Genomic DNA, 16,526 nt, shown 5'->3' with positions numbered 1-16,526 from the left:
CACTAATATAGCATGGATTCAGACTTGTTTCACAGAACAGAAAGAAAGTTGCTGTGGGAGGAAAAAGGGACAAACACTTTGTTATCGGGGTTCACATATCCTGTTAAAAGGGAAAATTATTTCATGTGAGAAGCTTGTCAGGAAATGCTGTTCCTAAAATTCCCATTGAGGGGGGGGGGGATGCTTTGATATTTACCTGTGAAAAGAATTTGGCATGTTAAGATTTGAAACCTGGAAGGCTCTTGGCTTTTGATGGGCTAGTTTTTTTGTTTGTTTTTTTTTAAGCCTTTTGTCTTACGTAGCCTCTGGAGCAAAGAAACATTTAGGGTGATTTCCCTCAATGGTTCAAAGTTTTTGCATTTGGATAAATTTCTCTCTGTAGTTGTCGAAGAAACCTCCTCTCCCCCTTACAGTTCCCCCCTTCCTCTCTCTCTCTTCTTTAGCTAATCTGGCCTCTGTGCATGTGCAGAGTTCATGTCTCAGCAAACGTTTTATACTATTGAAATGTTGCATCCTTTGGCTAAATTACCATCCTTTGGCTAAATTACCATTTGAATAAGGGAAAGGAAGGGTAAGGAGTAGATTTTGAAAACAGGGTTTGATATTAAACAAAAAAGAGAAACTCAGCAATTTAGGTATTCACCAAAGCTAGCAATTTCAGCCCAAGCAAACTGAGACTGCTTCCTTTATGTACAGGAAAGGGCTAATATCCCTCTGGCCATTCGCGGAACAATCAACCGCTCTCTTATTTATGAGTAAAAATGGCCAGAGTTAGAATTCATAGGATTTTATTTATTTATTTATTTTAACTTCTCAGCCATTTCAGCCTTACCATTTGCAGACAAAAAAATATTATTATTATTATTAATATTATTATTATTTCCTGCCCTTTATTTACAGGAATGGTCAAGGCTAATTCTACTTGATTATTCATTTGTATGTGCTTAAACTTTGAGTAGACTTTTAAGTCTGATTTTTAAATAGTAGACAAAATGATAAACACTGTAATCACTCAAATGCTTGGTATTACCAGTTGGGCTTCACCTCTCACCTTTTAAAACTAAAGAGCAAAGCTAGGCTGAATTTCAACTCCATTACCACACCAGAATTTAAGAATTACCCTCCAATGCTTGCAGACACATGGTCTTCCACACAGCCACAAATTGGGAGAGTTGAAAGGGACCCTGGGGTCATCTAGTCCAACCCTCCAAAATATAGGGTTCACAGCAAGATTTCACAGCAAGATTTGTACTACCAAAGAGGCATACACATTTAAGTACAGATTTACAGCTGGGAAAGGAAACATCTATACTCCTGAGAGGATCTCTTATAAAGCACAGTTAAAGCAGCCCTAGATTTGATTTTTTTTAAAGGGAATACACAAGTGTTGCCCCCTCCCCTCTTTGCAGTTTCCTTTAAAGGAAGCTTACTCGGGAGTAAATTTACCTAGCACAGAAGTAAGAAGGGAGAAACCAACTGAAAGAGGCAGAGTGAAACAAGGGGGAGGGGGGCATTTTCTAACAAAAGAGGCCATGAAGTCTTATAGAGACTGATATCAGGAGCCTTACAATAACTCTTCTGTCCAACCAAATCAAAGTTAAAACTGGACTCAAATATTTTTTCTTAGAATGAACACCATACTTTTATAGGCATACGCTTAATGAAATACATACACTGCATTTTAGCTTGAGAGAGCAGTTGTGCTCAACTAGGCTATTGCAGCAGAAACATTTGGTTAACTTCTTCCAGAATAGACTGGAGCAGAGGTGTACTCACGAACTCAAAAGTTACCAGAAAACATTTACCATTAGACTTAAAATCACCCTCCTCACTTAAAACTAGAAGAAAGAGGTGGGGTAATCCCCCTTTCAGAACACAAGTAGCACGTATACAGGATTTCACCACTTGGGAGGGAAACTCTCTTTTAGAGCCTCTCTCAAATAACAAACATTTGCACACTCCATTCTCCATTTTGTTTTGTTTAAGATCGATAAGGCGCAACATGGCTTCCTTAGATTTAAAATTTTGAAGCAAGCTTGCAATTTAAAACTATGTGCATTTAAGAACAGTCTGTGGATGCCAAGGCCAATGTAAATACAAACCCTTGAAATATTTCTAAATCTTTGAATACATCTCTTATTCTTTTTTTTTTTGCCTCTGAGCACCATTAAGTTTACAGTTTCATGTTCTAGCTTTAGATTATAGTTTAACAACACAAATTTGATGTGTTCAGCTCTCCCTAAGAGTTCACACCCTGATTTTGTTGAAGGATCCCTGAGGTGGCCACTGTGCCCTGGGTTCTAGGTGGTGGGCCTAAGCCACCCACTAAAAGTTACAACGGTCTCGTACTTTGTACTTGGAAAGACCATTTTGCCCCTTTATTTTATTTCTATTTTTTCTCTAATTGGAGATGACAAGCTGGAGGGGCATATTAGAGTCCTCTCTGGGGCAAAAGGCTTCATGGAAGCTTTGTTGCCAGGAGGAGTCCAGCTAGGGTGTTTAGTGAGCTCCCATTCTCTCATATGTTATTATTGGGGGTTTTTTTTCGTTAACGAAGTACGCTAAAGACAGAAAGAGTGGAAACACACACACAAGGGAGGAAAGAAAGGGGTAGAAGAAAGATTCTTTCAGTATTTGGGATATCCTTGACTTAGCGCAATCCCTACTTGTTTCTTAACCACGAGCTATTTGCTAAAAACCTCAAGCCTGAACGGAAACCTAAACCACGGGTCGCTGCCCGGAAACCTAAACCACGGGTCTCTGCCCGGAAACCTAAACCACGGGTCTCTGCCCGGAAACCTAAACCACGGGTCTCTGCCCGGAAACCTAAACCACGGGTCTCTGCCCGGAAACCTAAACTGAAGGAGTGAAGGTCAGGCTGACCTGTTGAGAGCCAGGCCAGAGTCATGTTTAGCCTTTAGAAGCCATTTTATAAACGCAGGCAGCTAAAAACTATTTTTCTCTCTCTTGCATTGCAAGAGCAAGCTTTGCAAACAGCAAGTAGGTCACAGGAAGATTCTGCAGGTGCAGGAAGTTTGCCAGTTGAGGTTAAGCCATTTCTGAGAAACGACCCCTGACAAACAGGACGTAGCTAACCTCAAAAAGTCCAGGTATACCTCTTAGAGAGAAACTGTCAAAACCACAGGACATGCATCGGTACATTTCTGGGAAACATCTGCTCAGGGGTAGTTAGTGGAATTAAGTAAATAGGTTAAGCAGTTTATAAGCTTCTGGCGCCACCTAGTGGATAGGGCAAGCTTGGAACCGAACACGGCCACCGCCAATCTGATTGGCAGAGCTATGATGAATATGCATTAAAAAGGGAAGTGCCAAGGGGCTGGACTATGCTTAGCAAGAAGGTATATAGGTAGCCTACCCCCAAGGAGGGGTGGGCATTTTCTCATTTTTCTGAAATGCACCCTTTGCTTTTGTCTTGACAAAACCAATAAAAATCTTCTTCTTTAAGAAACTTGCTGCCTGATTTTTACATTCCTGGTCTGAATGCCGATGTCCCTTTCATTTGGTGCCTAAAGTGACTCGGATCTGAAGGACCCTAAGTCCTGACCAGGAGGCAGCTCCCTTGCCCTCTGGGCAAGGACGGCAGGGGGCCAACGGACCTCCTGCCTCCAAGGCGCGCCCCGAACTTTTCTTCGGAGGAGGACAGAAGGGGACTTGACCCTCTGTTGTCTGCATCCTGGAGGAGAGCAACGGATTGACGAATCGAGGTTCCTAAGTCACAAAATCGGCCGTCAGTGGGTGAGTAAATGACAACGGGTCCCGTTAGGATAACCTCCTTATTTAATAATTAAGGAGAAGGCGGATCTTGATCACATCCGCAGGGTGCCTGGATAAAGGGGAAGGAGTGTCCCCTTGGTATCCAGTCACGCTTAAGTATTGAGGAGAGAGAGAAAGGGGGGCGGAATTGTTGGGTGGTTAGTTTGTTGTACAACGTCTGGCGAAAGAGGCACTCATTGTGCATGTATGTTACAGGGTGACTGTATGGATGAATGAGCGGCCGGGATTTAGGTATCCCTTGGTCAGGCGCGAGTAGGGTTGTGCAGTTCTTCGCCCGGGCGACCGCGGCAAGTCACAATCTGCAGCGAAAGTTGTATGTTTGGAAAGAGTGGCACCGTCCGGACAAAGTGTGAATTGAGTCTGTGAGTCTGTGAATTTTTGGTGTGGTGACGTTGTAAAGGGCCATACTGAATATGGGTGGGGGTGCATCGACCGGGAATGTCACTCCCCTTCAATGTATGTTGAACAACTTTAAAAAAGGATTCAGTGGAGACTATGGTGTCACAATGACGCCGGAACGCCTAAGAACTCTGTGTGAACTAGATTGGCCGACCCAAGGAACGCAATGGCCGTCCATTGGCAGTTTTGACCGGTCCCTGGTCGCCAGTTTATGGGCAAATATCATCAAGGACCAGGGGGGACATCCTGACCAAATCCCCTATATAGACAGTTGGCTGAGTGTGATAGACCACAACCCCCCCTGGTTGAAGAAGTGCAGGACTGAATATTGTAAAGTCATGGCCCTCAGGGCTGAAGTTAGGGGCGTAAAGGCAGGAAAGTGCCCCAAGAAACCCATTTACCAGGGACCCGAGGCAGAAGTCCTAGCCCCACCGCCGTACGTTCCACCAACCGTGGTGGCCCCCTTAGGAGAACAGGGGCAAGTCCCTCAGGTCCCCAACGCTCCACCACTGCCGCCGCCCCAATATACCCCAATAGGGGCTGAAGGGGGAAAACCTGTCACCCCAGGAGAAGACAAGACAGAGCCTAGTGAGCAGATCCTAGAAGAAATATATCCCCACCTTAAAACTTTGAGGGAAGAGGTGGCCAAAAAGAGGACCAACACCACCATGTATCGAGACGCTGTAAAAGCTTATCGCCATGCCCGAGACAAAGCATTGGGCTTATATATAAAACAATGTAAGGCCGTTACAGACGCAGGAACAGCAGTCATGACCCCCCTCCGCGTAGTCTTCGACAACCCGCCTCCAACGGCCCCGGCGCCTGCGGCAGGAGCAGCCGGCGCCGGTGCCCCACCGCCACCTCCGCCGCCCCAAAGAACCTTTACCCTTCAATATGTTCCTTTTACCACTACTGATCTGTTTAACTGGAAGACCCACACCCCGCCATTCGCTGAAAAACCCCAGGCAATGTTGGACCTACTGTCCTCTATATTTGCAGCCCATGAACCCACCTGGCCAGATTGCCAGCAATTACTGAGCACCCTTTTCACCTCTGAGGAAAGGAGGAGAATCAATACCCAGGCTTTGGAATATTTGAGGGATCAACAGGTGGCTGAACAGGAATGGCCAAATCGATATCCCCTAGCGGACCCACATTGGGACCCAAATGATGCGGACAACCGCACCACCCTAACCACCTATCGAGAAATTCTCTTACATGGGGTTCGTAGGGCAGCTAAGAAACCGACTGACCTGTCCAAAGTTTCAGGGGTCCTGCAGAGGCCAGATGAATCTCCAGGCGATTTCTTGGAACGCCTGATGGACGCTTACAGAACTTGGACCCCCTTTGACCCCGAGATCCCCGCACATGAGTTAATGGTCAATGCCTCCTTCATAGGACAGTGTGCAAAAGACATCAGAGTAAAAATTCAAAAACAACCGGGGTTCCAAGGCATGACCAGGTCCCAACTCATGGCCATCGCCCAGAAAGTCTTTGAGCAAAGAGGGGATGTTGAGAAGAGGGAGAAAAAGCAGTGGATGAAGGAAAAGGCAGCCGTAATAGCCGCGGCAATCGCGCACCGGCCAGGGAACCGGGAGGTCCGTCGCAGTCAGTCAGAGCCCCGCAGCCGGGGGGGAGGAAGAAATCAAGCCTTAGGAAGAAACCAGTGTGCTATATGTAAACAAGAAGGCCACTGGAAAGCCGAGTGTCCCCAGAACCAGCCAGGAAGGATGGGGGGAAGCCGAGGACGGGAACGTCGAGGCAGGATAGTGGAAGGAAGATACGCCAGAGGACCAGACCGGACAGACCTTGTGGGTCTGGCAGCCATGGGCGAATATCAAGACTAGGACGGACCGGGTTCCTCCCTTGTAGGCACACAGCCAGCCTTCTCAGGTTCCCAATCGGAACCCATGGTCAAAATCAAATTAGGGAACCGACTTATCAATTTTATGATCGATACCGGTGCCCAATACTCAGTCCTAACTACCCCCCTTCAACGTGAAAGCCAGAGAACAGTGAACATAGTGGGGGCAACTGGCAATTATTCAAGAAAACCTTTCCTACAACCCTTGGACTGTCAGATCGGGGGGCGTCACCTGACCCATCAATTCTTGTACATACCCGAGTGCCCAGTGCCCTTGTTAGGAAGAGACGTCCTCTCCAAACTACAGGCTCAAATTACCTTCACCCCCAAGGGACCTGAGTTGAAACTGCCCCCACAGGCAAGTGGCATAATGTCAGTCACGGTGCCCAGAGAACATTCTTGGGGCTTTTTAGCGGCACTGGCCGCCGAGCCTCAGCCAGTCTCCTCGAATGACCCTATCCCGAAAAACCTCAGAGCGCCCCCTGGTGTCTGGGCCGAAGACAATCCTCCGGGATTAGCCATCAATATACCACCTATCATAGTCAAATTGAAGCCTTTTGCGACGCCAGTGTCTGTAAGACAGTATCCCTTGCCACGCCAGGCAGTGGAAGGAATAAAGAAACATTTAGACCGTTTGCTCCAATACGGGCTGCTCAAACCTTGCCAGTCTGAATGGAACACTCCTTTACTGCCAGTCAAGAAGCCTCACACCAATGACTACCGTCCGGCGCAGGACTTAAGGGTTGTCAACCAAGCCACAGAGACCCTACACCCCAACGTACCAAACCCATATACCTTACTAAGTCTCATCCCACCTGAGGCCACCTTCTTCACCGTTTTAGACCTTAAAGACGCCTTTTTCTGTTGCCGCCTGGCCCCTCAAAGCCAACCCCTTTTCGCCTTCCAGTGGGAGGATCCAGTGACCGGTACAAAAGGGCAACTCACCTGGACAAGACTTCCCCAAGGCTTTAAGAACTCTCCCACTCTTTTTGGCACAGCACTGGCCAAAGACTTGGCAAGGTACCCTTCTGTACCTGGCCACAAGGTGGTGCTACAGTACGTTGATGACATCATTCTGGCTGCAGTAGACTATGAGACTTGCAGGGAGGGCACCGAAGAATTGCTCCACCTGCTGTGGGAGGCGGGATACAAAGTTTCCCGGAAGAAAGCTCAATTATGCCAAATAGAAGTGAAGTATTTAGGTTTTAATGTGTCACACCAACAGAGGGCACTGCGCCCTGAGAGAAAGGAAGCCATCTGTTGCATGAAGGAACCCACTACCAGAAAACAGTTGAGGGGTTTCCTAGGAGCAGCAGGCTTTTGTAGAATCTGGATCCCAGGCTTCAGTATTTTAGCCAAACCTCTCAATGAGAGTACTAGAGGAGGAGAAAGAGATCCCTTTGAATGGGGACCGGCCCAACAAGAAGCCTTTGAGACTATTAAGCAATGCCTCATGGCCGCACCAGCCCTGGGTTTGCCAAATCCCGGGAAAGCATTCCAACTGTATGTGCATGAGCAAAACGGCGTGGCAGCTGGGGTCTTGACTCAGAAGCTAGGCAGTTGGAACCGGCCCGTCGCCTATCTCTCCAAACAATTGGACCCTACAGCGAAAGGATGGCCGCCCTGTATGCGGGCCGTCGCCGCCACGGCCACAATAGTAGAAGAAGCAGGCAAGTTCACGTTCGGCCAAGAGATGCATGTGAATGTGCCCCACTCCGTTCTTACCCTTATGGAGTTTAAGGGGAACTATTGGATGACCAATCCTCGCATGGCCAAGTACCAAGGACTTTTGTGTGAGAATCCCAGGATACACCTACGGGTTGTCAATACCCTCAATCCAGCTACTCTACTGCCCTTGCCTGACACGGACACAATAGAACACCACAATTGTCTCCAAGTCATGGATGAGGTTTACTCCAGCAGACCAGACCTGAAGGATGAGCCGCTGAAAAACCCAGACGTTGTGTACTACACAGATGGCAGCAGTTTCATTTTGGACGGCGTCCGGAAAGCCGGCTATGCTGTAGTGACCAATGAGGAAGTTGTGGAAGCAGAACCCCTGTCCCCCGGCACCTCTGCCCAAAAGGCCGAACTGATCGGATTGACCAGGGCCCTGCAATTGGCAGCTGGATGTAAGGCTAACATCTATACAGATTCCAAGTATGCCTTCTTGACCCTGCATGCGCATGGAGCCCTCTGGAAGGAGCGCGGCTTGATCGGAGCCCACGGGAAGGCCTTGAAATACGGTCCAGAAGTTGAGACGCTACTGGAAGCGGTGTGGGCCCCCGAAAAGATCGCCGTGATGCATTGCAAAGGCCACGGGAGAGGTCGGGACATGGTCACTAGGGGCAACCGGAAAGCAGACAGCGCGGCTCGTGAAGCAGCTTTGAAACCTCCACCAGCACTCGCTGCAGCCCTCATCCCGGAACTCACCCCAGACGATGTGGAACCGCGCTACACACCTGAGGAAAAGCAGTGGGCACACCAGGAAGGAGCAACACTCCAGGAGGGATGGTTCCGTTTACCAGACAACCGGGTGTTTGTGCCCCAACATCTGGCTAGCGTGATTGTGAAGAACTACCACGAGTCCACTCATCTAGGGGGTCCAGCTGCCAGAGCACACCTTGGGAGACTTTTCTATATCACTAACCTTTCTCAACTAGTTGCTGCTATATCCCAGAGGTGTGTCCTGTGCGCCAAGAACACCCCCAGACAAGGCCACCTCCCTCCACCGGGTGTACAACATGTGGGCTTTACCCCTATGGAAAGCCTAATTGTGGACTTCACTGAACTACCACCAGCTAGGGGCATCAAATACCTGCTTGTGTTTGTCTGCACCCTCACGGGTTGGGCAGAAGCGTACCCCACTAGAACGGAGAAGGCTCGTGAGGTGACCAAGAAACTGTTGCATGAACTCATACCCCGCTTTGGCCTCCCCAGGAGTATTGGCAGTGACAACGGGCCAGCCTTCATTGATAAGGTTGTGCAAGAAGTATGCAAAGCGTTGCAGATTAGATGGAGGCTCCACACAGCCTACAGGCCCCAGAGTTCGGGGAAAACCGAGCGCATGAATCGCACCCTGAAGACCCATTTGGCCAAACTGACACAGGAGACAGGACTATGCTGGATAGATGTCCTGCCCCTTGCCTTGTTTCGGGTCCGGAGCGCTCCAACCAAAAGACTGAGACTCTCACCCTTTGAACTTTTGTATGGCAGGCCACCCCCTTTCGTCAGAGACATCCCCGCCAGCTTGGGCCGGGTGGGAGACCATATTACCCAGGAACAAGTGCAATCCTTGTCCCGTGTGTTTGATTCCCTTTCCAGGTACACCCTCGAGCGCACGCCGTGCAGTCTCGCTGAGCCGGTCCACCAGTTCCAGCCAGGAGACTCCGTGTGGTTAAAAGAGTGGAAGCACGACCCGCTCATCCCCAAGTGGCGAGGCCCATACACCGTCCTCCTCTCCACTCCAACTGCGGTGAAAGTAGCCGAGGTGATTCCCTGGATCCATCACACGCGTCTGAAGAAGTCTGAAGGTGTCTGGACTTGCAAGAGAAACCCCGCTGACCCTCTGAAGCTGACTTTCTCCAAAAACCCTTGTGTCTGACGCCACCGGGAGTGCGTTAGGCCACGGGCAACGAGACCCTGCGACGGAACATCACCCTTGTGTCTGACGCCACCGGGAGTGCGTTAGGCCACGGGCAACGAGACCCTGCGACTGATCACAAAGACTTTCCCTTTTTCCCATTCTGTCTTGTATCCTATGCCCTACAGCCCTCACCCCACCGAGCCATATCAACCCTTCTGGCCTGCTGACCGCTGCTACGAGTGGTTCGTCTTGCCGGTGGTAAGGGACGGGGTGCTCGTCGACTTCTGGGAACGAGGGCCTAACAGGGCAGCCGCGCTGAGGCATCCCACTGACCCCCTGTGGCTGATTGTCCACGATACATCCCAGCGCACGTGGGTATTGCTCCTACGGGAGGTCGAGGATACGGTCGAACTCTATCGAGTTTTCGCCCGCTCCTGTTTTGGGGGGGGGATATCCAATTGTCTAAGGGGAGGCGGAGCACAGTACCAACCCCATTTGGTACATCACGCCCAGACCTTGGCCCGGGCGTTGACAACACATTGGTTCAGGCGTTGAATGGGAGGGAGTTTGACCCCGGGGCGTATTGAAATTGCTGAACAAGTGCCCATAAACCCTGCAGCCCCGCCTGTAGTTGTTGTGGTGGCCCGAACCTCCCAAAATTCCAGAATAAAACCTGAACTAATAGGCTTGGTAACTCCACACCTAATACCCTTGGATGTAGCAGGATATTCGTGTGGCTGCATCAGGGTTACCACCCCAGGATTTCAGCCTCCCTTCGCCCTGCTCATAGGCCACGTGGGTGACAACCACCCAGTAGGACCAGCAGGTCGACAGACAGTACTCCTAGCCCCAGAAGAATCAAAACCCTGGTATAGGCCCTGGAATGTTGACGGTGCTGAATTAGCGGAGCTCCTGGACATTGCATATCTCCAGGCCCAGACAGGACGCTACCGGTGGTATCTTGGTAACTAGGTATAGAAACCCCACCGTATGCAGAGACGCCCTTCCCCTTTAGAGCCATATCACGAGGACTGGTCAGAGCAGCAGTGTTACCAGTGGTTTGCCCGACCAGTAACCCGAAGAAGCTTCTTTTTGCAGGAAGGCGCATTCAGGTGTGGCCACTACACCTTTACCCTACGTCAACACATCACTCTTCCCTTGTGGCTGGTCTATAGAACTTCGGAGGCTCAGGAGTGGGTTCCCAGACCTGCCGGCCTAATCCGGGGAGTAGGCCCCGCTTTTGAAGCTTACAGGGTCTACTGCCATCCCCACAGTTCCCGAGGCCTAGCAGTGTATCACTCCCGGACGAACACTTTTCCCTGGGAAGAGTGGGAACGCTACGTGTGTGCACGCTGTTCACGCCGTAGCAGGGCCAGAAGTTAGAGGCCCCATGCCCTGGCCTTGGTGGGCCACCCTCCTTTTTGCTTGCGGGACTGCCCTTTTTGTAGCATTTCTGTGTTGGTGGTACAGTCCCCTGTTGTGGGGCACTGAACAAGATGAGGAATCAGGTCATCCCCTGGCTCCTATGGGCCCTCACCTCGCAAATGGCCACAGGGTGGAAGGACAACACCTTCCTGAACATGACAACGGCGGTAGCCAAGAGCCTGAATAGGTCAGAATGTTGGGTATGTGTGCATGTCCCCATGCACCTGGGGCAGGGGATCCCCATAACGGGAGTACCTTTCCCTATGAATGAGACTTCCTTTCAACGTCTGCCGATATGGGGGCCTCCGTGGCTGAACGAGACCTACAAGGTTCCCCAACACCACATTTGGAGACTTGACAGGGTCATAGAGGGAGGCCCCTGCATCCACAGGAGTGTAGCACCCTTGGACAGTGCCTTTTGGAGGGCCAAGTACCCTACTGACCTTTGGAAGGACTATTGGTGGCAGCCGGATATTCCAGACGAGATTTTTGTGGGCAATCATTCAGGGTGTACGTACATATATAATGTGACTCGCCCTAAATGGACCAAAGACACCTATCCCCCCACCTTTCCCCTTGCCACACCGGGGTGGAAGAAGGGATGGTTTTGGCTATGCGATCACACCGCCTACAAAACATTGCCTCGTAATTGGTATGGGACCTGCACCTTAGGAACCTTGGCCCCAGGGCTCACAATCCATGACACTTTCCCGGGAGAGGTACGCCCCCGCTACCGCAGGGCAGAAAATCCCCTGGCAGTCAGAAACACCGGTTTTCACTCCTTTATGAGGGCATTTTTCCCTGGCCTTGGAGTTTTTGAGGTGGAACGAGCATTGGTCAATATTTCAGCCTCCCTGGAAATCTTTGCGGCTTCTACCGCAGATGCTTTAACCACCCTGCAGGAAGAGGTAGCGCAAATGGCCCTAATGGCTAACTCCACGGCTGATGCCCTTATGGCCCTTCAGCTGGAAATCAGGCAGATGGCCACCACCACTATACAGAACAGGATTGCTTTGGACTACCTACTGGCCAGCCAAGGAGGGGTTTGTGCCTTTCTGAACTCCTCCTGCTGTGTATACATTAATCGAGACCAACGAGTGCTGACTGATATTGGACGGATAAGGAAGTTAGCATCCATATACAACCAAAGTAAACGTGTGGAGGATGATGTTGAACGCATTAGGAAGCAGGCCGACTTGTTCCACAAGGTTAGTCAAGACGGGGCAGGTCTACCCAGCATATGGAGTTGGCTTACTTCTTGGCTCCCAGGTTGGTCATGGTTAAAAGAGATTTTGCTTGTGATTCTGGTTTTCTTTCTCATTGTAATCGCCTTATCATGTCTTGTGCCTTGCCTTATTCAGATTGTACGCCGAATGGTGAGCCGCTCAGTTAATGCAGCAACACGCACACAAGTTCTGGCTCTCTACGACTTTGCATCGATAGATCCATCAACCGAAAATGAAGAACCATAACCGGTCTGCATTTTCGTGATGGAAAGGGGGGAATGAAGGAGTGAAGGTCAGGCTGACCTGTTGAGAGCCAGGCCAGAGTCATGTTTAGCCTTTAGAAGCCATTTTATAAACGCAGGCAGCTAAAAACTATTTTTCTCTCTCTTGCATTGCAAGAGCAAGCTTTGCAAACAGCAAGTAGGTCACAGGAAGATTCTGCAGGTGCAGGAAGTTTGCCAGTTGAGGTTAAGCCATTTCTGAGAAACGACCCCTGACAAACAGGACGTAGCTAACCTCAAAAAGTCCAGGTATACCTCTTAGAGAGAAACTGTCAAAACCACAGGACATGCATCGGTACATTTCTGGGAAACATCTGCTCAGGGGTAGTTAGTGGAATTAAGTAAATAGGTTAAGCAGTTTATAAGCTTCTGGCGCCACCTAGTGGATAGGGCAAGCTTGGAACCGAACACGGCCACCGCCAATCTGATTGGCAGAGCTATGATGAATATGCATTAAAAAGGGAAGTGCCAAGGGGCTGGACTATGCTTAGCAAGAAGGTATATAGGTAGCCTACCCCCAAGGAGGGGTGGGCATTTTCTCATTTTTCTGAAATGCACCCTTTGCTTTTGTCTTGACAAAACCAATAAAAATCTTCTTCTTTAAGAAACTTGCTGCCTGATTTTTACATTCCTGGTCTGAATGCCGATGTCCCTTTCAAAACCACGGGTCTCTGCCCGGAAACCTAAACCACGGGTCTCTGCCCGGAAACCTAAACCACGGGTCTCTGCCCGGAAACCTAAACCACAGTACTGTTTTCAAGACTAATCCTAGTGTGGGGCCCCAATTGTGAACCTCCCCTTCTACCCTCCACAACAGCCTCCTGCCTAGCCTTTGAGACTAAGTTTGGGCTCCCTACTGGACGCCTGCGCTGTGCAGTGCCAGATTGGGGGTCCGAGAAAACAAAGTTTTGAAAGAGGAGCAAACGACCTTGCGTTCTCACATACCCAGGTCATCCCTAACAAAGGTCGCCAGGCAGGAGGGGAAGGTTCATTTGTATAGTTAGGGTAGGTGGAGAGTAAGAGAATACTTGAAAGACTCCTCTGGACGACTCCGAGAGAGGGATGTCAGAGAAACAGTAAAAGAGCCACGCTTTCCCGGACTCAATTCCAAGACGGAAAACGGGGGAGAAAAGAGATAGAGAGATTAAGACGTTCCTGGACGACCCCGGGGGGGGAACGTCAGAAAACAGCAAAAGGTACCACAATTTCCCCGGCCAAGCACCGCGTAAGAATTTGTGGGGAGAGAAAGGGAAAGGTTTTGACGTTCCTAGACGACCCCGAGAGATAACGTCAGACAGAAAAGTTCCGCGATTTCCCTGGCCACCCTCCGAGGGGGAGAATCGGGGGAGAAAAGGAGAGAGAGAGAACGTACCCGGCCGACTCCGAAGGGTAACGTCAGAAATGAAAGAAGGAAAGTCTGGCTGTCGTGGGGACGTTACTTTTCCACCCCCCTCCCAATGTATTTACTTCAAACCATACTCACGTTCGAAGATGTCCCCCGCGAATCTCAGGATCCTTTTCTTTTTAGCCGGCTTGACCTCGCCTTTGCTCCCCTGGTTGAGCTTTTGGTGACGATTGATTACCGCCCGCAAAGAGGAGGCAGGGAGAGGAAGAAGGATCCCTGGGCTAAGGTTGCCCAGTGGCGCCCGATCCCTTCTATCTCCCCTCTCACCTTTACAGGAGAACCAAGTGTCCCTGAGTCTGGGTCGCCAACTGTTAACGGAAAAATCTGAGGGCTCTCTTGGACAAAACAAAGACACCAACCAGGATAACATGGAGCAAAACAGCAGCCTGTAGGCTTGGCCTTTATTGAACTGTTGCAACAGGGTGTTCCCCTCACTAGCAAGAGAGAGGAAAGACCCAGAACAATGGGCTGCAAGACCTTATAAAAACTTTTGAAATTCCCCTCCTCTAGGTCAAGCCCACCCCCAGAAACATCATGCATACATTACAGAAAGGATTGACATCATGCATACATTACAGAAAGGAGGGGTTGAGGGAGGAGTTGTGGTGGTAACCTGAGTGTCCTGTCACCTGGCTGGTTCCTCCTTTCCCCCTCCCCATGAGTACTTTCCAGGTGACAATGGGGAGTTTGCAGTTTCCTGCCCCCAGAGGGAAGATCTGATCATTGTCCTTTGTTTCAGCCTGTGGTGAATCCACTGTTCTTTGTGATTTTGATTGTCTTCTGTCTGGGATTATCAGGGTTGACATAGCAACTGGGCAGGGCTCCTGTGGATGTGCTGGTATGCTGAAGAGATTATGGCTGACCAGAAACTAAGCACCCCCCTTTGATAGTCCTTGTCACATGGAGTAAAAAATGGAACAGTGCAAATCCGATGTATGGTTGATTTTCTATGAATTTATAACAGAAATGTGGCGTATGTAGTGTGTGAGTGTGAGTGTGTGTGAAGTTTGTGCAAACAGAATGATTGGGGTGGGGGGGTTCCTGCTACATGACCCACAACCAGTAATTAAAAATTACCCACCAAAGACCTGAGTGAATAAAATAGGGTTTATGTGGTATGTAAGATAACAACCAATGTGGCAGGCAAGTCTCCCTGGGGATGGCAAGCACTCCTTGGAGGAAGGATAGGATGAAAATGAGACGAACAGTTTAGGCCTAGTTGCCTCCCATTTCACTGCTGTCTCTCTTGTGTAGTTTTCAGGCAAAGGATCTATTATTTGTAAAGTGTCATGTGCACAGATGGCAATATAAAGGTAATGATTATAGCTGGACAAGAGGAGTTCAGGTGAAATTATCTGGAAACTTGAGTTTCTTAGCTACTATGGCAGCCTTCCCAAAACTGGTGCCCTCCAGGTGCTTTGAACTACAATTCCCAACAGCTCCCATAGCACCAGCACAATACAGCTGTGCTGGCTGGGGCTGATTGAAGCTCAAAGCATATGAGGGGCACCAGCTCTTTTTGTTTATATAGCATATCACAGGAGTGTCCTTCATTAACAAAAGCCCTCCGGTTTTATTTGTATATACCGTAAATAGTGGGGAGAACAAGCAGGAGCCTTGAGGTGCTGGTGCATTTGGTCCTAGATTATTTTTTATATATGAGCTTGCACTTGTTTCCCTTTAAGATACTCAGGAAAGCGTTTCATCAGCTTCCCACATACCATTTGTGTGCTTGATAGAATGGAAAGGTCACCCCATTACACTGCCTTCACCACCCTGGTGCCTTCCAGATGTTTTGAACCGCAGCCCATTGAACACAGTGGGATTTACTTCTGAGATGACATGCACAAAATTGTTCTGCTAAGGTTCTCGGACAGAAAAGTTCCCCTACAACCTTGGTCCACCGTATAGTCTATTAAAGTGTGTTGGGCCCTTCTGAAGTTAGTGGTAAAGATTGAAGTTATCCTGTTGATATCAATGATGCAGCGTTACCGCCCGTCTCCTCGGCTGGGGCAGTGCCGCGCGAGGATGCTGCTGAGACAGCGTTCCTGGGCCCGGCGGGGCTGGGTGCAACAGGCTTCCTCCATGCCCCTGGCACAAAAAATGGTGGATGCCCGCCACTCCATAGGGAATGTTGTGGGGGTTGGAACACCAAGGGTCCTCCGCACCCGGCGCCTATGATACCACTAGAGCTGTGGCTCGCAATTAGCGAAGTACTGCGGTTCCCGTTTTCCAAAAGCCTACTTTAGGGAGTACTTTTGTACTTCCTACTTTTTGTTATTTTTATTTTTTTATATCTCTGTGTTAGTTTTTGTTGTATACAGTGGTACCTCAGGTTACAAACGCTTCAGGTTACAGACTCCGCTAACCCAGAAATAATGCTTCAGGTTAAGAACTTTGCTTCAGGATGAGAACAGAAATCGTGCTCCGGCGGCGCAGCGGCACCAGGAGGCCCCATTAGCTAAAGTGCTGCTTCAGGTTAAGAACAGTTTCAGATTAAGAACGGACCTCCGGAACGAATTAAGTACTTAACCCGAGGTACCAC

At 49.5% G+C, this 16,526-nt stretch overlaps 1 protein-coding gene across 1 annotated transcript in view; it reads left to right on the top strand.

Annotated features, from left to right (window-relative positions):
- Nucleotides 1-16,526, top strand: part of BSDC1 (BSD domain containing 1) — a 39,696-nt gene that overhangs the window by 6,537 nt on the left and 16,633 nt on the right. The window lies entirely within an intron of this gene.

This window comes from Podarcis liolepis, assembly GCF_965112155.1.
Source record: "Podarcis liolepis genome assembly, chromosome: 7".
Classification (NCBI taxonomy): domain Eukaryota; kingdom Metazoa; phylum Chordata; class Lepidosauria; order Squamata; family Lacertidae; genus Podarcis; species Podarcis liolepis.
The sequence above is the reverse complement of the archived record's forward strand: the minus strand, read 5'-3'. Positions and strand labels throughout refer to the sequence as shown.